The 21,209-nt window shown below is 34.1% G+C and overlaps 1 non-coding gene across 1 annotated transcript; it reads left to right on the forward strand.

Annotated features, from left to right (window-relative positions):
- The first annotated feature begins 5,717 nt into the window (after positions 1–5,717).
- TRNAN-GUU (transfer RNA asparagine (anticodon GUU)) lies at positions 5,718–5,791 on the forward strand. The gene has a single exon. It is a non-coding gene; the product is annotated as a tRNA-Asn (tRNA).
- The last annotated feature ends 15,418 nt before the right edge of the window (positions 5,792–21,209 follow it).

The following is a 21,209-nucleotide window of genomic DNA, read 5'->3' on the forward strand; positions in this document are numbered from 1 at the left end:
AGTAAAGTTTAATTTTTTTCCGGGGAATAAGTTTAGTTTTTAAAGAGATTTTTATTTATGCAATTACATTGTTGTATGTAATTTGGACGAATGTATTTTGGTTTAATTTGTTTAGATAGGAAATTTTTTGTAATTACAATTTTGAATTGTAAATTTTATATAATGGGAGTGTTTTAAGGGTTTTTTAAGGTGTTAAATTTATATGGTTAAAAATTTATTTTATACCATAAAAATTAAGATTTGGCTAAAAAAGTTCATTAATTTTAGTCAAATTTTTAAAACTTCACATGTTTCGACACATTCTATATAATATTTGTTTTTACATAAAAAAAACTACCTAAAACCCATTAAAAAGAATAAATTGACTATTTTATCTCAAATTTATTTTAACAAACATAACATTACAATATTTTTTCACTACTAACTTAAAAAATATCTTTAAAAACAATAAATATATTCAAATATTCAAATTTCAATAATATTGAAAACTCAAAATAATATATTCTTAATTAAAATATTAATACAAAATCGAAACATTAAATATTTATTTATATTTTTTAAATTTTATTTAAAAAGTAACTATTTGATTACATGGAAGAAATTTGATGTAGGGTATGCTAGGCGGAGTCGTTCATGAGTCACTAGCTATGTGCATTTACATCATAAACAAAATTGAATATGTTGATTTGAATGATGTAAACCAGAAATATTTGAGATGAATGATGTAAATCAGTTTTTATGTAGAAGTTATTATAAAAGAGGAGATTTATTTGCTTTTAAATAATTATATGGTTAAAGAAATATTATAATTTTATTATGATTTAGAAGTATTTTTTTGGGTTTTTTATTTTTAATTTGTTAAATTATGTTTTTATCTATGTTTGTAAATAAAATTGGATAATTAAATGTTAGGAAAGAGAGGAGATGGAGAAAGTTAAAACTCTAAAATATTTTTCAGGATAGTTGAACAATTATCAACCATATCTAAAAATCGGATTAATTTTATTATTTTTTTAAATAACTATATTGGTAAAGAGATAAATAAACAATATATAATAGTTGATGATTTTATCACCATATATAAGTATAGGGATGGAGGAGAGGGAGAAAACTAAGAGTCCAAAATATTTTTCATGATTGTTGAACAACTACCAGCTATATCTAAAAATTGGATTAATTTTGTTGTTTTTTAAAATAACTATATTGTTAAAGTGATAAATAAACAATATGTAATATTTAACGATTTTATCACCTTGATCCATAAGTAAATTATTTGATTAATCAAACAATAGAGGATGGAAAAGATGGTGAAAGCTAAAACTCCAAAACATTTCCCATAATTTTTGAACAACTATCCAGCAAACCTAGAAATATTAAAGATAACCTAATGTAAAATGTGTAATGGAGAATTAAAATTCATATTAAAAAAGAAATATTGAAGATAACCTAATGTAAAATGTGTAATGGAGAATTAAAATTCATGTAAAAAAATTTAACTTTATTCTTCATACCAATCTCTTCTTAATGAAAATTGAAATTCATATAAAAAATAAAAAATTATTCTTTATATCAATCTTCTTTGTAACATAAAACTGAAATTCGTATGAAAAAATTTAACTTTATTTTTCATATCAGTCTCCTCTTGAGGATGGATTTGTTTAGTTTTCATTTATGTAGGCACTTTAAAGGATTAATAGCCGTCTCTCCATTCTTATTAGTTGTTCCACCATCTCACTACACGAGTCACTTGCATGCCCTACATCCTAACACTTTTCTTTTCTTTTTGTCATCTAGAGGAATTGGCAACCGGGTTAAGCTCATACTTGTGTGGTGCGAGGTTGATTCCAATTGTTACGACTATAAACTCTAGGTGAACACATATGACCCCATGCATAACTTACAAGGTACATTAGGGGATTTGAACCTTAAGCCTCAAATTTGCACAATGTCTTCATAGCACGACAGTTGTCAATCAAACTGCTCCCGTAGGGGCTACTTCCTAACATATTAGAAAAGGAAAATAATTTCATTTTTTAACTTAGTTATTATAATTTAAAATTAGAGATTAGTGTCCTCCTTTTGAGATGTTCTCTAATGCTTTGGGTTAAAAGTAATCGTTCTTGCAAACTCTTAGGTGTGAGATGTCATCATGTGATACAATGTTCATGTTCTTGGAAGGAAATTTGATTCCTCATCCTATATGAGAATGCAAGTTTACTTGAAAGAGAAAAATAGGGTTGTTAAGGACATGAGACACAAAGTTGTCTTTCATTTGAAAGAAGACAATAATGTTAATATCCAACTTAGCTTTTTAAAGTTAGATATCAATGTCATTCTCTTAAGACATTATTTAACACTTTAAATTAAGTTAATTGTTGTTGTAAAATTAGGTGTAGGAAGTTATCATGTGATCAAATTTTCATGTCTCGGGAAGAGTAGAAGCTTTCCCTGTAAGTTCCATAAGAGAATGGAAATTTGCTTGAAAAAGTAAATAGGGGTCGTTAAGGATATGAGATATAATGTTCATTTTCTCATGAAGGTTATCTTAGGACTATATTAAACTTTCAAGAGACATGTTTAACATGTCAAACTTTAAGAGAAACATAGAGTTAGTTAGTGACATGAGATACAAAATTGTTTTCTCATAACCATTATCTTAAGCCTATGTATTAAACTTTAAAAGAGGTCAATGATTAGCTATAGAAATGAACAAAGGTTCAACATGTTAAACTTTAAAATGTTAGAATATAACACTCAAATAATGTTATGTACTACGTACATTATAATGGCTAGAAGGCCAATTATGTTCAAACTAGTAACCATTTTGAATAAGTACTTGTGTGTAATGTAAATCTTGCTCTTTTCCAATTAAACATGTCTTTACATACCTTTCTTTATTCTTTTGAGCATTATATCATAACTACTACGTGTTAAGGAGAGACAAATTTAGTCATTGTGGGAGCCAATAAATGATTGAGGAAGAAAATGATTTTCCATTAAAAAAGGTTGTAAGTTAATGATAACGAAGTCACCTACATAAAAAAAAAATATCAAGATTATGATGTTTGAATGCTAAGAAACAAATAATCAATAAATTGTAATTTAAAAGTTTTATTAAAATGTTTTTCATATCTTATCATGAAGAAGATATTTAATTTGATGTCAAAAGGATTTTTGTCTAATTTGAAATAATATAAGTCTTAGGCCCAAAAAGAAAAGTTATTAATAAATTTTCATAATTAGAAACTAAAACACAAATTTCCTTTTCAGTAAAAAAATCTTTAAATATATATAAATGGAAAAGAGAAAAAAACCCACAAAATTGGAAAGACAAGTAAAATAAATATTAAAGATGATGGGAAAATCCCATACCAAACTTATCCATTAAATGTAATAGAAACTAGTAAAAACTTTTGGAAAACTTTACAAAATTAATTTAAAACTAAAACCCAAAGTGTAAATTTTACATTATTGCAAATCGGTTTTGTTTTTTCTGTTTTTTTCTTTGAAGAATATTAAATAAATCTCAAATCGTGTCATTGTTTTTGTTATACTTAAGCAATTAGCTTCAAATACACTATCAAATATTATATCTAACACTTATATCTAAGAAAAATGGTTAGGGACAAATGACGATGAACCAGATTAATAAGCATTTTATTCAATGAGCATCATCAAGGAAAAAGAAGAAGATTTGGTTCAAGTAACATATAAATTATGAAATATTTTGCTACTATTGTGGTATGTGAGGGTATATAATCTATAATATTAAAATTAACGCCATATACATTCCTAATGGTAAAGTTGCCAAAAATTGTGACATGCAATGTTGCATGGTAACAATTGATCCCAATGGTATAGGTAAGGAGTTAATGCTTTTAATAAACTTTGGATTCTTGAAAGGTAGTAAGAGGAATGAGAAACATTTTCTAGTCTTTGACCATGTTTTGTTTTCAACACTAGTGATGTTCAAATGGAGGTCTATGAATTGGTTTTGGGAGCATCAAAGTTGAGTTCCATGTGTATATAGGAGAGAAAAAGTATAAGCATGTTTTCACATAGAGACATAGTCTTATTTCAAGTTTGGTTGACAAGAAGAATAATATGTTGTTCCAAATTGTTGACTGTGTTTAGATTTTTTTATCTAGAAGGGCATAAATGCGAGAAAAGCATATTGGCTAATGATTGTGAGGCCCCAATTCTGACCAGGATTAAGGCCAGGTAGAGAACTTTTTTCTTCCTTTCTATCCAACGGAGAGGGAGGGTAGAGCTTTTGGTTGGAAGGTGAGATTTAAGGTAGCCACTTTTCATGTAATGAAAGACGATGTTAGGTTATGTCACATTAAACTAATGTTACGTATTAAATGTGTGAAGGTATTATATGTGTTTGTGTAATAATAGTTAGAAACTCAATTATACCAAATTTATAAACATTATATATAAGTGTGTTTTGTGTAATGTAAATCTTGTTCTTTTACAATAAAGTATATTTTTGTTTATCATTTTCTCTTCCTTTGAAAAAAAAGTACTGTTGTAGGTATTTGTTTTATGATTAATTTTTTTTTATATTAATATGAATAGTTGATGTTGGGTTAAAATCAATAAATAAATTAATAGGTAATATGTTCTATAGTTTATTAGTAGATAGTTTTAAGGTAATGTGTACTAAGAATTCGCCAAGTCTTACTAGCACAACCGGTTGAAGATGGGCCTAGTTAGCAAGTCGGTCTAGGATCAAACCTTACAGGGGTGGTTGTGCCTTGTGCTAGGGGGGGAGACATGCTAAAAAATCCAGTCAGCTTAGGGTTGGTGTGGCCCAGGCCAAGTGCGATCCTCGAGTGACTTTGACGGATTAGATGCCCTTGGGTCGTGGCTCCTCAAAACACATGTCAAGCCTGGAGGATCACAAACAACTTGACAAAAAAAAAACGTGTACCAAGAATTCTTAAGTTTGCTAGTGTGTAGTACTTCCATTTGAATTATAGATTGAAAATGTGTTGTAAAATATAGCTTTAGTTTAACGAAGTATCATTTTTACCCATAAAATAATGGAAATTTTGACACGATTTTGATTAAATTTGGTGGAAATTTTTGAAAATTCAAGCTATCGCTATCGAACTTCAACATTTTGAATTCCCTAAAAAAAAATTTATGGTGTTGAATTTAGTTCCACCATAAAAACATTATCCACACACTCCTACTCTCAAAACTTTTGAATTACCAAAAAGAAAAATAAAACTGATTTTTAGTAAAAAAATAAATTAAAACAATAACTCCTCCAACTATATTATTTTTTTACAATTATCCCACTCATACCATTATCATAGCCTAAGAATGAGGTTTGTAATTAAAAATAAATTATCCCATTCATACCATTATCATACCATTATCATAGCTTAAGAATAAGGTTTGTAATTAAATATAACATTTTTTAGTTTGATTTTTCCAAACGAATTTATGTACCTTTTATGAATCTGATCAAATAAACGATTATCGTCTATATTTTATGTATTTAATTATTTTTAAATAATTATATTGTATAGTATCCATCTTATAACCACAACTACGGTTTTGTTTGAAGAATCCTAATTATCGTTCAGCGATGTGGCACTAAACGAATTAATTAATCTTCAATTAATTATGCGGTAATGTTTCGACGGAACAGTGGCTAAAACAACTGGAAGAAGAAAATGATGATGTGTAACAATGCACATGGGGCTGGAATAGCTCAGTTGGTTAGAGCGTGTGGCTGTTAACCACAAGGTCGGAGGTTCAAGCCCTCCTTCTAGCGATATTTTGTGCCCTTTTGACCTTCCGAAGAATATTAAGGAATTTTTGTAATTGTAACCGTATATATGTAATATATTTTGTGCCCTTTTGACCTTCCGAAGAATATTAAGGAATTTTTGTAATTGTAACCGTATATGTGTAATATTATTGTGACAGTATGAAAAATATTTGATGAGAAAACAGTATATATGTCAGGATACAAATCTATATTAGGAATTTTTGATAAGTTTTTCTAGTTTAATTTCTTTAAAATTTGGCTGGAATTTATAGAAATGTCTAAGTTTCATAGGTAATTCATGTACAATCGAAATGTCTTGGAGGCTTTTGAGGGCGTTGAATCTATATATACAGTTAAAAACCAGTTTAAATAACACAAATCAAGATTTCACCTCAAAATTTTCCGCCAGATTCCTGAAAAGTCCAAAAAATCACACTAAAGACAACTCCATATTATATGAGTTTTTGTGAATATATATATATATATATATATATAGATAGATAGATAGATATATATATATATATATATATATATATATTTGTAATTGTAACTGTATATATGTTCTCAAATTTTTTTATAATTGTAAGTGTATATATGTTTTTAGGAATTTTTGTAATTGTAGTAAATAAGAATATTTTTTTGATTTTCAAATGAAGAAAACTATATATATGGAATTTTTGTAATTGTAGGTTCAGCAAACAAATGATTTTTTTGATTTGTAGAAGAGGAAAACGGTATATATGTTCTTTGGAATTTTTTGAATTGTAGTTTAAGCAAGTAAGATGAGTTTTTTTTTTGATTTGCAGAAGAGGAAAACTGTGTATGTTGTTGGAATTTTTGCAATGGTAGTTTTAACAAACAAAAATATCTTTTTGATTTGCAGAAGAGGAAAAGTGTATGTTCTTGAGGTTTTATGGAATAAGTGCATATGTTGTGTTTAAAGGGTTAGTAGAATAATGTGTAGTTGTTATTCATAACATCTATGGTTGGAATATTTAAGTTGATTAAATATGTCTCTTAACTATAAGGTGAGAGGCTCAAATCTTACTTGCTAAAAGGAGGGCTTGAACATGAAGATAAAGTGAAATTTCTCTAATTTCCATCAAAAGGAAGGTTTGAAGGCTTTCCAATGATCCTCTAATCACCTCAATGTCTCTTGATTCCCAAGTCTCCAGAGTAATAGTAAGACTTTGGAGGTCTAGAACCAACTAATGTTTTTTGCACTTTGAAGGACACAATTTCTAATCAACACTTTCTATGCTTTCTATGCTTCCCACTCATTCAAAGTTCTTATGCTTCCCACTCATTCTAAGTTCTTACGGCACTTAGCAAATGGGCTTGAACTTGAGGGTAAGAAAATTTCCTTTTTTAATTCATTAATAAATTGTTGTAACATTACTTTTATTAACATTAGAAAATGTCCTTACCACCTTAATCTATTGATGTGCCATATACATCATAGTTAACTTTGTGAAATTCAAAATTGGCCCATAATAGGCACTCGATGAACTTCTCCCATCTTTACAGGTACCCAAAGAGGGACCCCAACATAATGAATAATATACAAGGGCGGCAATAGTGGTTTTGTGTAAAAGTGAAAGTTTCATATTCAGAACATTGTTATGGTGATCCATTTGTAGACTTCCTTGTTGACCTTTCCAATAACCATGTCATTAAAGCTCCTTGGACATTCTTGGAATGTGAAAGGAATGCCCATGAGTAGTCGTCTTAATTGAATTTAGGACTAGCTTGGTTGGCCACCAATCTAGAATGTCTTTGACACTATGCTTGAACCTTCCAATGTTAACCCATTGAATAGTGATATTATGAAATAGTCAGAAGAAGGTTTGGAATGTGGAGTGCATATGTTGTGTTTAAAGGGTTAGTAGAATAATGTGTAGTTGTCGATCATAACGTCTATGGTTGGAATATTTAAGTTGATTAGAGTTTGTCTCTTAACTATAAGATTAAGAGATAAGGTTAGGAGTTATAGTGGTTTCAACGAAAATATCAAAGGTTCAAATCCTACTTGCTAAAAAGTAGGGCTTGAACATGAGCATAAAGTGAAATTTATCTATTTTCCATCACAAGGAAGGTTTGAATGATTTCCAATACATGATCCTCTAATTAGTGCAATTTTTCTTGATTCTCATGTCTCGAGAGTGATAGTAAGACCTTGGAGGCTTAGAACCAACCATTATTTTTTTTTTACTTTGACGAACACAATTTCTAATCAACACTTTCTATGCTTCACACTCATTCAAAGTTCTTATTTCACTTAGCACACAATTCTTGGGCTTGAATGTGAGGGTTAGAAGATGTCCTTACCACCCTAATCTCTCGATGTGCCATAAACATCATAGTTAACTTTGTAAAATTCAAATTTGGACCACATAAGGAACTTGATGAACTTCTCCCATCTTTATAAGCAATTAAAGAGGGACCTCAACATAATGAATAATATACAAGGGTGTCAATAGTGGTTTTGTGTAAAATTGGAAGTTCCATATTGGAAACATAGTTATGGTGATCCATTTGTAGACTTCCTTGTCAACCTTTTTAATAACCATGCCATTAAAGCTCCTTGGACATTCTTGGAATGTGAAAAGAATGCCCAAGAATTTTAGTAGTTTACTTAATTGAATTTAGGACTAGCTTGGTTGGCCAACCAATCTAGGATGTCTTTGACACTATGCTTGAACCATTCAATGTTGAATTATGTGCACCAATGTTGAAAACAAACTATATAGACATTTGATAGTATTAACGCACAATTCAAATTCCTTAGGATTGTAGGGAAATAATCATCTACAAAGTGGTCATTCATTATTGTTCTAACTTATGCTTAGGAAGGAGAATTGCATTAAGAAGGTCAAGGCCTACTCTATAGATAGTGAGATAACCAAGTACATTTGAAAACTATTAATAAAGAATTGGCACACACAAACAACCATCTTTGATAGATTATTCAAATCTAACCTCTTTCTATTTGCATTTATCAATCAAAAAGCATGGTAATACATCTCCAAACAATCTCTTGATAACTTGTTAAGTGTATCATGTTTATGCAATAAGAAACACATTAATACTCAATAATTATTTATTAATTATGTATGATCTTTCCCTTCTCTGTCTTGTCATCTTTATTTTTAATTTGTTATTTTATTATAAATTATTTCTTCCAATTTATTTGAACATTCAACCTTTAAATTTATTTGAATCAATTTATTTATGACTTAACATTCAAAACCCTTTCAATTAATTAATTAATTTTCCTCCAACTTCTAACTATCCCTAATTATCTTAAATTTACTAATCTTGCACTCCCTTCACCATGAATTTTCAAGCTTACAGTCCTTTAAGATGGGTGAGTTGAACATCATAGTTTCTCTATACACAATTTGTTCTAGAAATTTTGTCTTTGACATGAATTCGAACACTGAAAATCTACATTCCAAGATGCTAAATAATATTCCTTACTAAAGAAATTTTAAATACAAAAATGAATTTTAAATTTCTTACCAATTATAAAATTAAATAAAGAATATTCTATATAATCACAATTAACAGTAATTATTTTTATAGGTTATTACTATTTCATTTTATACAAAATTTAAAACTAGAGAGAAATAATGGTAATGGCAATGTTTTTTTTTGTTTTTTGTATTTTGTTTTGTTTTGTTTTTTGTTTTTTGTTTTTGTTTTTTTTTTGTTTTTGTTGTTTTTTGTTTTTTTGTTGTTGTTGTTGTTGTTTTTTTTTTTTTTTTTTTTTTTTTTTTTCGGAGAAAAAAAAATCTCAATTTTATTAAACTTGAAACAATTAACAAAATTACATTTTGCATATCTTAAAGCATTAAAAAAAGTGAGCCTCTCAGCTCGCAAAAAATAAAATACATAGAAAAAGTCAAAGTTAAGTGTGATAAAAATCACTTAACTTCTCCTTTTTGACTTTCTTTTTCTAGATCTTCTTCCAACCCCCAAGATTGGGGTCCATAATTACCAAAGCCAATTCTATGGCATATTTCACCAGAGGAACTTCTTTATCAAAATTTGAACTCTCAAAAACATGAGATTTTTTTATACCCCCTACACCATTTTCTATCAAAGCCTCATTCTTCTGCTAATATTATCCCTAAATCTCTTGAATTTCAATGTCTTCTTGTTCATGGATCACATCCCTACACCGGGCATGAGCAACCACTTCTGCTTGTTCTAAGGGTCCTCCATAATTTCCTCTTCTTCTTTTGACAGTTTGGGATTTCAAGTCTTGCATCCTTTTGGTTTATCAACCCTCCCCTTTTTCTTCCTTGGGATTTTTTTTTCCTGAAGGCATGAACTCTGCAACTGACATGTTTGAAAGCATGTTCGAAATCTAAATGTCATATTCTCATAGTGTAGTACTTGTTTACATTGGAAATTGTTTTGCTTCTTTTGTATCTAATCAGGAAGACCTTTTCTAAGGTCAATCTCTACATAGCTTCTAGCAAAAGAAAAAAATCCTTTCTCCGATATCTCAAGGTCTATTTTTTTGTATTTTCCAGTGTGTTTTCTATTTCCCCTAGAAATTTATGGTGTCAAAATGGGAGACGTAGATTTGGAAGCCTCACCCAAACCGCCATTTTTGAAACCACCGTGCTTATGGCATCAAACTCTCGGAACCATGGGGTGATGAAAAGACATTACCCCAAAACGAGGGTCCAACATTCATAACGACCTCCAAATATTTCAGTGTATTAAATTGAACAATAAACAATCCTTTTGAGCATAAATATGTGTCACAATTTGGGTTCCAAGAGGAAAATACCCACTGATGTAGAGCATCATATTTATGCCAAAATCCATTGTACCAAAAAATAATAGCCTTAGATTGAAGAGAAACAAAGAGTAAGTTTACCTCTGGGATGTTCAACTCCAAGGCCATTGCTTGTTTTGTTTGTTCCACTATGTATGGGATTGGAATTAAATGTTGCTAATATAATGAATTTGTTGTCCTCCCTTGCACTACATCCTTGAAATATATAGATACATTGGGGTTTATGTGGGTTGGATCTCCACCACGTAGTCTCAGGGAGAGAGAAAGGGTAGAGTTCCTCATAATGTGATAATCCTTCAGCTAATAAGGGTCCTGTAACACCTTTCCTTCAAATGACAAACATTGAGATTTAACATGGATTCCCAATTTGAGTTTAATCAGATGCTTCAGTGAAGCCACCACATTAGAGCCACTAATCTAAAAGAGAATACATTTCCCATTAATATTTCTAAGAAAAAATTGGAACGACATTTGAGTTGGCTTAGTAAGAAAATGGTCCAAACCTGAAATTTTAGTGAAAGGGGTAACTCCAATAGAGGGTAGAGCACAAGGAATACCCAACTGTGGCACCATCAGAAGCCTTGAAACCACCAAAACAAAAAACACACAATATTTCTGGATACAAAACTGATAAATAAAAAACTAAATGTTGGTAGAGAATACCCTTGGGATACCTGATAGGCATGCCCACTCCTCCCGTTCCAAAAATGAAGGAACACCATCGACACAGTCAATGCTACTCATTGAACTGATTTTAAAATAGTGAAAAAACATGGAACGAACCTGGGCAGAGGAATTCGCCATAGGGTCGAGCCCCCCATTTCCCTTTAGCTCCATTGACACACCACACTAAAAACCCAAATGCCTCACTTGTTGAAGGAATAAGTCCCTTAGGGCTTTGGTTCAACACCATAGTAGAACGAGGGGTTATCTACAGTAAAAGACAAGCATTCCACACAGACGTGATACTTAAATAAGCAAACTATGCCAAGAGATGTGTACTTGGGGGTCCTTCATTTGAGTAAATCCATCTAGGGTCCAAACCCTCTTGGAGTTCCTCTTGATCCTTGAACCTGCAAAACAACCAATTCAAATAAGCATAACAATATATGGACAAAATATCATATAGAAATCAACTTTACAACATATTGAAAGATGGTTAATTATACATTGAAACAATTATTCATATGTAAACCATAACAATAGCATCATATGCATAAAGAAGATTGATTTCGGGAACAAGAAAATTGTTTCTTTATTGCAGATAACTAAAACAAAGCAAGGAAAGATATCACCCGAATCTTCCTCTTGCTGGCTCCAAGCGGAACAGTCCTCCGGGTCCATCCAATCCCAAGTCTTCAAAAGGCTCCTTCCATGACTCACACAAGGATATCTCAACTAGTGAAATAACATCAAAACTCAAGGAAACAAGGGTTTCCTGTAGTGGGGGAAGTTCTGGAAGCACAGGGATTTTCGGACTTGATCAGGGATAATCTCAGCAGATAAATTCTCTCTCTTCTATCCCCCTTAACACCTTCCTATTGAAGCCTTTTTATACTTCTCCCAAAGTAGTTTTTTAGTTGGGAATTCATTGGGAACAGTTGGGGCCACAGGCACTAATAGGTAATCAACAGGTAAAACCCATGATCTCTGCCCGAAATTAAGGAGATTTAATTTTTTTAAGTGTTTTAAGACATATGCGTGGGTTTGGTATACACTGACCCATGTACACACGCGTTTAGCTCAGGGCAATGTCACGTACAGGGAGTAAAACACTGTTTTTTAAGTATTTGGACCAAGTCTGGAAGGAGGGGTTGCCCTAGGCCATAAATGCAGCATCACAAATATCAAGGGTGAGATTTGGAGCTATAACAGATGCCCCCTAATATATGAGGTCAGAAGGGGTATATGATGGCCGAAATGTATTAAGTACATGGAAAGGAAACCTATCAAAAACTAAGAAGGACTTCACCATATTTTAGCCTGCCAAGCTAGAAAAGGAGATCAGAAAGAAACACTATTTGAGGCGGGCATACCCATTCTCAGAGAAAGTAAAGCATGTCCGCATATCAAGCACAAGCGCATCCACTAAGTATACTAGTATAGGAGATTGGAAATACATAATGGATCATCTGATCACGATCGAACAGGTACATATCTTAGTATCACATATAAGAAGATCAATGAAGATGAATTTGATCATTGATGTCAAAACTGATCCCAATAGTACCAAATGAACATGATGGAATAAGATGATACTGCAAACTCGAGTGCCAGCATATAAAATTTCGCCACGAATGACTGCAACATATAAGGTGGAATGGTATCAACTAGCAGCAACAAGAGAAACTGTCAAGTGAACCAATGAATGCTAATGCAACCTGAGGTCTTCACCAACCATCGTGGTACATTTCTACATGATGGGAATGAATGAGCTGAAGTCAACCATGTGAGAAATCATTTGATTACTGGTCATTGATGTATACCGTTAACAAATGCGAGACTACTCACCAATAATGATAATGAGAGTCAAGGTACCCCAATACAATCTAACAAGTGTGAATAAATGATCTGAAGTCGAACACCTGGAAGAATCTATTGATCAGGAGACAATGATGGTTTCCCATTGTCGATACCGAAGGATCTGCCACTAATGACTGCAAACCCCAAGGTACTTCCAAATGGACTCTAGACCTTTGCCCCAGATCAATGAGTCGTAGTTGATGGGGAAAGATCCGCTAGAAGGAAGGCATTAAGGCATCCTTCATTAGTCTAGCACGAGTGTAACCCGCAGGCCAATAATGTGGAAGGAATCAGACAAAAAAGATGTAGTAACCCAACCGAAGCACGTTTCTGGTGTACACAAGATGTAGCTAGCGCATGACAAAAACCCTCTGAACCAACCAATAATGAAAGCTGACACAGAGGCAAGGTATCCACCAATAGGGTCAAATGGGAACCAAGGTACTGCATGAATCCCAATGTGCGATAATGTAAGCTAACGTCGAACACAAGGAAAACCACTCAGTCAAAGACCCATGATACTGATCGATGTTGAGCACAAGGTGACCTATCAATAATGAAAATAGGGCCAGGGTGTAGCTCTAGGACTGTCCTCAGAGCAAGGTGTCGTCGTCAATAAGGACAAGACCCACTAGCAAGAAGTCAATGGGGACCTTCTCAAATCGGCACGAGTAAAGGACCTATATAACTGATGTGATACGAAATAATGTACTGACAAATAGTAATGGACGACTGAAAAATGAGTCAAGAGACACCGCTGAGAGGCTGACTTAGGCTTACTTCCCTTGAACAAGAGCATGACTCAAATGATGACTTTGTGGTAGCGTATGATAGCTTTGCATAAGCTCGTTACGCAGGAGGCATGAAAGAAATCTCCATATGGTTGGAAGAGATAACCAATCGGAGGAGGATTGACTCAATAACAAGGTTAAGGCATACCTAAGTCAGGTTAAATCCCACCCAAACAAAGGAGACACTTTGTTTGAGTGCTTTGTTCAAGGGCGACACGACTCTAGCTGCCAACAATAAACAGAAATATTGTCCTGTTCTCGCTCTTTTTGGAATATATATTTTTTTGTCTTTTTCATTAAGCTTGAAAAAGAATAAAAGAATGTTATAGTACAATGGAAAGAACGAGTGTCGGTGAAGCAGATGATCTAGTTCCTGGGATTGGAACAATCCTATGCTAAATGCAGGGAGGCGAAAACTGGTCAAAGGCACTCAAAGGTATGTTCCTTCCACGGGTCATAGTGTGTCAAGTTGCGGAAGTTAAGGGATTGCAAGGTTGATTTTGCAGGAGACATGGTCAAAAAGTGGCTTAAACATGAGTCCAAGTGAAGCCGGCTCAAGGCCAAAAGGTGCAAATAGTCAATATGCAATGCATTAGTACAACTCAACACAAAGGAGCCTCTAGGGTATAAGGACAAAACGAAGCAAAGAAGAAAAGAGGAATGAGTCTTCATCTCACAAGTCATGGCAGGACTAAAGAGGACTCCCGAGCCTAAGAACAATAAATCAGCATGAGCGCTAAGTGACAACAAGGTACTATCTAGGGCACTCATGATAAGGTAGGCTCTACCACACAGGTCATGATACTTCTAAGCAATGTGAAGGTTCTGCACCATAACTTGGTGGGGTCAATCCTAAGGCAAAAATGGGAAAGGAAACTGATAAGTGCACAATGCAGGTGCAAAAACCTAACCTATATTCCAGTTTTGAGAACCATTACCTGTCAGAACAGATCAACCATAAAAATTTCCAAAGAAGAAACTTCCAAGTTCTGTAAACATAAAATGAACACTAGACAAGAAGTTAATACATCCCACATATAAACTTCATATAAAATCTTGTGTTATAAAATACAAAACTTGAAAATGTGTACCTTATATATACAATATGGTACAGGAAACCACGCAACCCTGCGGCTTACGCATAACCAGTTCTTCTGGACAAACCCCTTGCAGGGCTCAGGCCAAGGAATCCTTTGGTATTCAAAACTCATGGCTTCAAAGAGTTCCTCTTGTGACGACAAATCAAATTCCAAGAAATCATGAGAACTACAAGGATCAAAAGAGGGAATTAAAGGGTCCCATGTCCCTATAGGAAGAATCTCTCGGTCAATTGTCGGGAACAAGTCCCAAGAAGGAGAATAATAGGTAAAAGGATCCTTCTTAGAAGCAATTGAACATTGAGGATTCAATGCAACATAATTCACTCATGGTGGGGTAGAGTCTATTTGAACACTTGGAACAAACCAAGGGGTATTCTGCAATAAATTCGAATTAGGGTGGTAATTTTCAGATGCAAGCTGATCAATAGTGAAAATATGCCCTTTATGAGGAAACCACATCACTCGAAAGAGTGAAGACACCACAATATTAATAGCATAGACATAATCACGCCCAAGTAGCATATTAAAGTCTAAAGGGCTATCAACCCCCATCATATCGATTAAGGAAATCTTCACACCTAAAGTAATAGGCAATTGAGGAAGAACACCCATAGATTCACCAGGTCATCTATCATAGGCTAACAACTAACTTTGAGTTGTCAACAACTTTAGGGAACCCAAAGCTTTCCAAGTCAAAGAGGATATAATACTTGTATAGGATCCTTCATCCACCATACATCGATAAACGTTTGTGGAATTAACTCTGACCTTTATTTGGAAACGTGCAGCGGAAGGAAGACAAGGCTCGACAAGGCTATCCCAATCAAAGGAAATACTCCTAGAACTTGGAGGAGGAAATGCAACCAAAATTCCCCCTATATCAGAAAACTCTATACTAGAAATCAAATAGACTCTTTTGTTAGGCATTTCACCCCCCAAAAGAGGAGTGTAATCAGCCATAGATTGCACTGGCTCAACCACATTATCGACCAATGGTTGATGGGATTGTTGGGAAACCATATCAGATCGAGGAGTAGAAGAACTTTTAGACTTGGACCATATCCTTTGTACCTTTGGAATACCAGGGCACAAATGAGTAAGATGGTCTCCCTTGCATATCTTACAAGGGAACTTAGGTTTAAAACTTCTACGTCCAGGTTTCTTATCAACATCCATTCCACCAACATGACTAGCAGTGGTTTGCAAAGTCTCGAACATGACTTGCAGAGGTCAGTGACTCTTTGCTAGTATGACTTGCAGTGACTAGACTTATGCCCCCAACATGACCTGTAGTGGCTAAAGGCTCATCTTCAACATGACTAGCAGAGGTTGATGATGAGGTGCTAGTATGACTCGCAGTGACAAGACTTGTGCCCCCAGCATGACTTGCAGCGGCTGAAGGATCATCTTCAACATGACTTGCAAAGGTTGATGATGAATTGCTAGTATGACTCGTAGTGACTAGACTTGTGCCCCCAACATGACTTGCAGCGGTTGAAGGCTCATCTTCAACATGACTAGCAGAGGTTGATGATGAATGGATATAATTATTCTTCTTCTTCGTCTTCCTCTTTCTCCTCTTTTTAGATTTCTTATTACAAGAAGGAGGAGAAACAGGAATACTAGATTTCTCTTTGAAAGAAGATGAACAATTAAAATCCATGTGATGCCCCTGAAATAAAGCATTCATCTGAGAAGCTTCAAGAACATCTGGAATATTTGGAGTGGACCACAGCCAAACTAGTAGTCCAACATTGGATCCAGGAATATTCAAAGTGGCCATTAAGGGAGTACCGACGTTTCCAAAGAAAGGAAAAGCACAAGGATCCCCTTTTGGGAGGGTACCTTGGTTGGTTTCCACGGGAATATCGGCCATATCTAATGTATTCGCAGATCCTTCCCTTACGAGGATGCAAAAATGACTTTTCAAGGAAGATAGACACATAATCAAAACCTTTGCCCTTGAGGAGGCAACTCCACAACTTTCGAAAGAAAGATCAAAAGCCTTTAAAGATTGGGGGAGTGCTAGGTCAGTCACTCAAAATCGAAAATCCAAAAGTGACTAGAAAAAATACCTAAATCCAACTATATACAAGGAGCAAAGAGCACTCAACTATAAAGTCCCTAAAGATACAACCAATCAAGCAACTTCCAAGTATTTCCACTCCAGGTGATGAGGACCAGACACCAAAATACAAGAAAGTGAAGTTAGGGACCTTCCGAAGATAGTCTGGGATAATGACGGCCTAGGCCTACCAACGAAGGTATCAGAGGTAGTTACGCTAACCTCCAGACAACAGCCTTTGCCGGTGCAAGCCCCCAAGCTTCGCAAGGGTGCCCTCCAGAAGTACTATTGAACGTGATGCAACGTCAACCTCAGGTGCCACAAGATTCCCCTCCGTAGCCACCTGTGTGGATTCCTAGGATAGGCAACTATGGACACCAACTCGTATCAAAAGCCGGGCGGAATAGTCGTGAGGTAGGATCCGACAAGTAAGAGAGGGGGTATCTCTCATCCTTATCTTCACGAACCCTTGTGCTTTACTCCCAGTCATGAAGCTTTCCCGGTCTCCCTAACGCTATTGGATTTCGCTCTTTAATCAAACTTCTAATTTTTACAATTTAGAGCGGCCTTGGAGAGTTTACTCTCCTCTCGCCTAATCCAAGGCCCTAAATAAACTTAAAACTTGTGGGTGTATACTACTTGACAATACAAAAAGTTATAGTTTATTTTAAATAATGCTTGATTTTAAAGGTTGTTCTTTTTAAGTCAAAGGGAAAAAACGGAAGTGAAACTAATGATGTGTGTATGACTCAATCAGAATCAATGAAAAAGTAACTACATGAATGCAATCATTTTTCCTTCGATGAAAAGAGAATTCTATGTGGGTTCTACGAAACTCCTAAAAAACAAAATACTTTTTCTTTTCTTTTCTTGCAACACACTTCACACTCACAAAAATATTACTAATGCTTTAACCATGCAAACTATCCTAATGCAAGGTGTAATGAAGATGCAAGAATTTAAGATTACTCTAAAGCAAAGAATGAAAGCAAATTGTTTATCGCTTCTAATTAGCCACCTTAGATGTTCAGATAGAATATAAGTTCCTAATGTTAATTTTCATCCAAACACTAAGAGCAAATCTTAAGACAAACAAAAATGCATTCTCACTCACAAAAAAAAACCAAATCAAAACAAGGCAAAAGAAGCAAAAACCAAGTTTTTAAAAAGTTTTCTTTTTCACAAAAGAAAAAAAAGCACAACTTTTCAAAAGCACTCCAAATACTATTGAAGACTTTAAGACTGAAAAATAGGCAACAAAAACACTTTGCAAGTTATCAACTAAATATGGGTGAAAAATCAACAAAATAGGCGTTTCAAGATGCCCTAAATGACCAAGAAGCAACAAGAAGAGTTTGGTGCCAATGATCAAAAGACCAAGAAAGACAACTTTCGAAATCGTCAATCAACAACTTTTGAAAAGCGAGAAAAGCAAATGGCCACAGGATGCAGTTTTGACACAAAGCAAGAAGATCACAAAGATAAAGTTTGTCACAAAGATTGAAACCAATCTTTCTGCTCTGGAAGACCAGAACAACCAAGATTCTCAGAAACAAATTTCATTTGCTCAAACACAAATGATGACACTTGCAACAAAACAAAACAAGTCCAAAACTTTCCACCACAAGAGAGAATTCGAAACCGTAAACTTGCTACAAAACCAAAGACTGGCAATAAAAAATGACTGCTTAAGAAATACTTGGACCAGCAAACAAATCTTTTGAGACAGAAAGACTTGAAAAAATCTTGGAAAATTAGGGTATACGCGACTCTGTCAATACACAATTGCGTGTATACGCAATGCAGCCCAAAGAAACCTGCGTATACGTGGGTTCATATGGGGAAACCATATAGTAAGGAGTAAGATTCTTTGAGAGTAAAAGTCCCTATTAATTTCCCTCCCCATCACTGGATGTCCAGTTTATTTGAGACCTTGATCTCTCTTTGTTCAAGTAAATTGTGAAGTTCCTCCCACCTGTGGATGGTTTTTTTCATTTTCCCATACCCCCTTATCCTTCCACTACCTCCATAGTTGATTTTTTTGTGTAATCTTCCAAAAGTAAACTACCCTCAAGGTCCCTTGTGTTTTAGTAAAAAAAATTAACTCTTTAAATTACTCATTTCCATCCAAAGGTATATATTTTTTCCAAGAATCCTCCCATAAATTTGTTGTCCATCCTCTCTTAATTTCCCAAAAATCATACCTTTGTACTAATGTCTTACTCTCTTTTGCCCAATTCCAAACACCTAAGCCACTTATCTTTCCTTCGAATCGTAATCTCTCCTCCTTTGAATTTAGAGCTAGGTGTTTTTGCTGCCAAATTTTTCTCCAAACTTGCAGACCCCCCTACACCCATAACCACCATAACTTCGTTGCATATGATGAGCTTATAACATGAGTATCTCTCAAGCCTAGGCCACCTATTTGTTTTGGTGTGACCATTTTGTTCCAACCTAACAAGGTCTGCTTACCATATTTTGACATATTGTTGACATATTGTGCTTGGAATAGGCATTATCGATAACTTGTAACTAGACATTGCTTGTAAAACTGCTTTAGTCAAAACCAGACGGTTAGGGAAGTTAAGAGTCTGAAAGGCCCCATTGCTAACTTTATGTCAAGTGCGCTATACAAGGTCTTCCCAAGTGGTTACCCTATTATGATGCGACACCAAAGGTACCCATAGATACTTTGAATGCATATAACCTCTATTAAAGCCTAGGGTTCAAGTCAAAATGAGTTGGAGAATCTCCAGGCAATTGAAGAAAACAATTTTGGATTTTGTATTGTTGATTTGTGTACCTAAGGCTTCCATAAAGGTTTATAAGATTTTATCCATTCTCTTCACCTCCCTCCATGTGGGTAGCCCAAACAATATATTATCATCAATGAATTGTTGATGAGATATCAGTAATTCATTCCCATAGAGGCAAAGACCATAGATGTGACTCAATTCACATGTTTTACTGAACGTGTGACCAAAACCCTACATCGTTGAAATGAAAAGAAAAGGCGATAGTGCATATCCCTGTCACAAGCCTCTAGTTGGTTGAAATGTATAAGAAGGTGAACCATTTATCAAAATAGAGATTAACACAGATGCGACTAGAGACCCTATCCATGAAATCCATTGTTCTGCAAATCCATAAGCTCTTAGAAAATGATATAAGTATGTCTATATTAATCTGTTGTATGCCTTGGATAAATTGATCTTTATAATCATGCCTATGCATTTCGTCAATCATAATGATTGTATCACTTCTTGTGTAGCAATAATGTTGTCTGATATCTGCCTCCCCTATACAAAACCTGTTTCGGCAGGAGATACAAGAAGAGGAAGAATTGGTTTAAGTCAGTTCACTATTATAGATGAAATAATTTTGCATATCACATTACATAGAGTGATCGGCCTAAAGCCATCTAGACTCTCAAAATGTTATTCTTTTAGTGCAAGTGTTAGGAAAGTGGACTTTAATGTCGGATGAACAGACCTAGTCCATCTTGACTCCTCGATGAGGGCATGGATTTCTTTCCCTAAAATCCCCCAACATGCCTAGAAAAATTTCGATGTAAACTCATCTAGTCCTATTGCCTTATTCTTTGGCAAATTAATTACCATAAATTCTACTTCTCGATAATATATTAGTCTTATTAATGCTTTATTATGTTCATCGGTGATAAGAGTTGGTATGTGTTGCAATATTGCATTTTTGGATTGATATCTTGGGGAGATTTTGTCTGTGTATAGATCCTTGAAATAGTTTACCAATTCCTTCTCTATTTCTTGATGTTGAATTTTTCTTTCCCCATCCTGACCAATGAGGGAGAAAATATGGTTATGGTGTCGTTGTTGAATCATAGCATTATGGAAATTTTTTGAATTTCTTTCTCCTTCTTTGAGCCATTTTATTATGGACTTGTGTTTCCAGAGTATCTCTTCTTGTTTCCTTCTATTCTCCAAGTTTTGAAGAGTCACTTCCTCCGCTTCCAATAATTCAGTTGATCTACCTTCTAGTATGATACGTTGTTGTATATCCAACATTTTCCTTTCCAAACTTATTTTGTCTTCAAATATGTTACCAAACACATGCTTATTCCATACCTTTATCCTATGCTCCAAAACTTTTA

Source organism: Pinus tabuliformis, chromosome X, assembly GCF_031772625.1.
Source record: "Pinus tabuliformis cultivar Carrire ecotype Pingquan chromosome X, CPIR1, whole genome shotgun sequence".
Classification (NCBI taxonomy): domain Eukaryota; kingdom Viridiplantae; phylum Streptophyta; class Pinopsida; order Pinales; family Pinaceae; genus Pinus; species Pinus tabuliformis.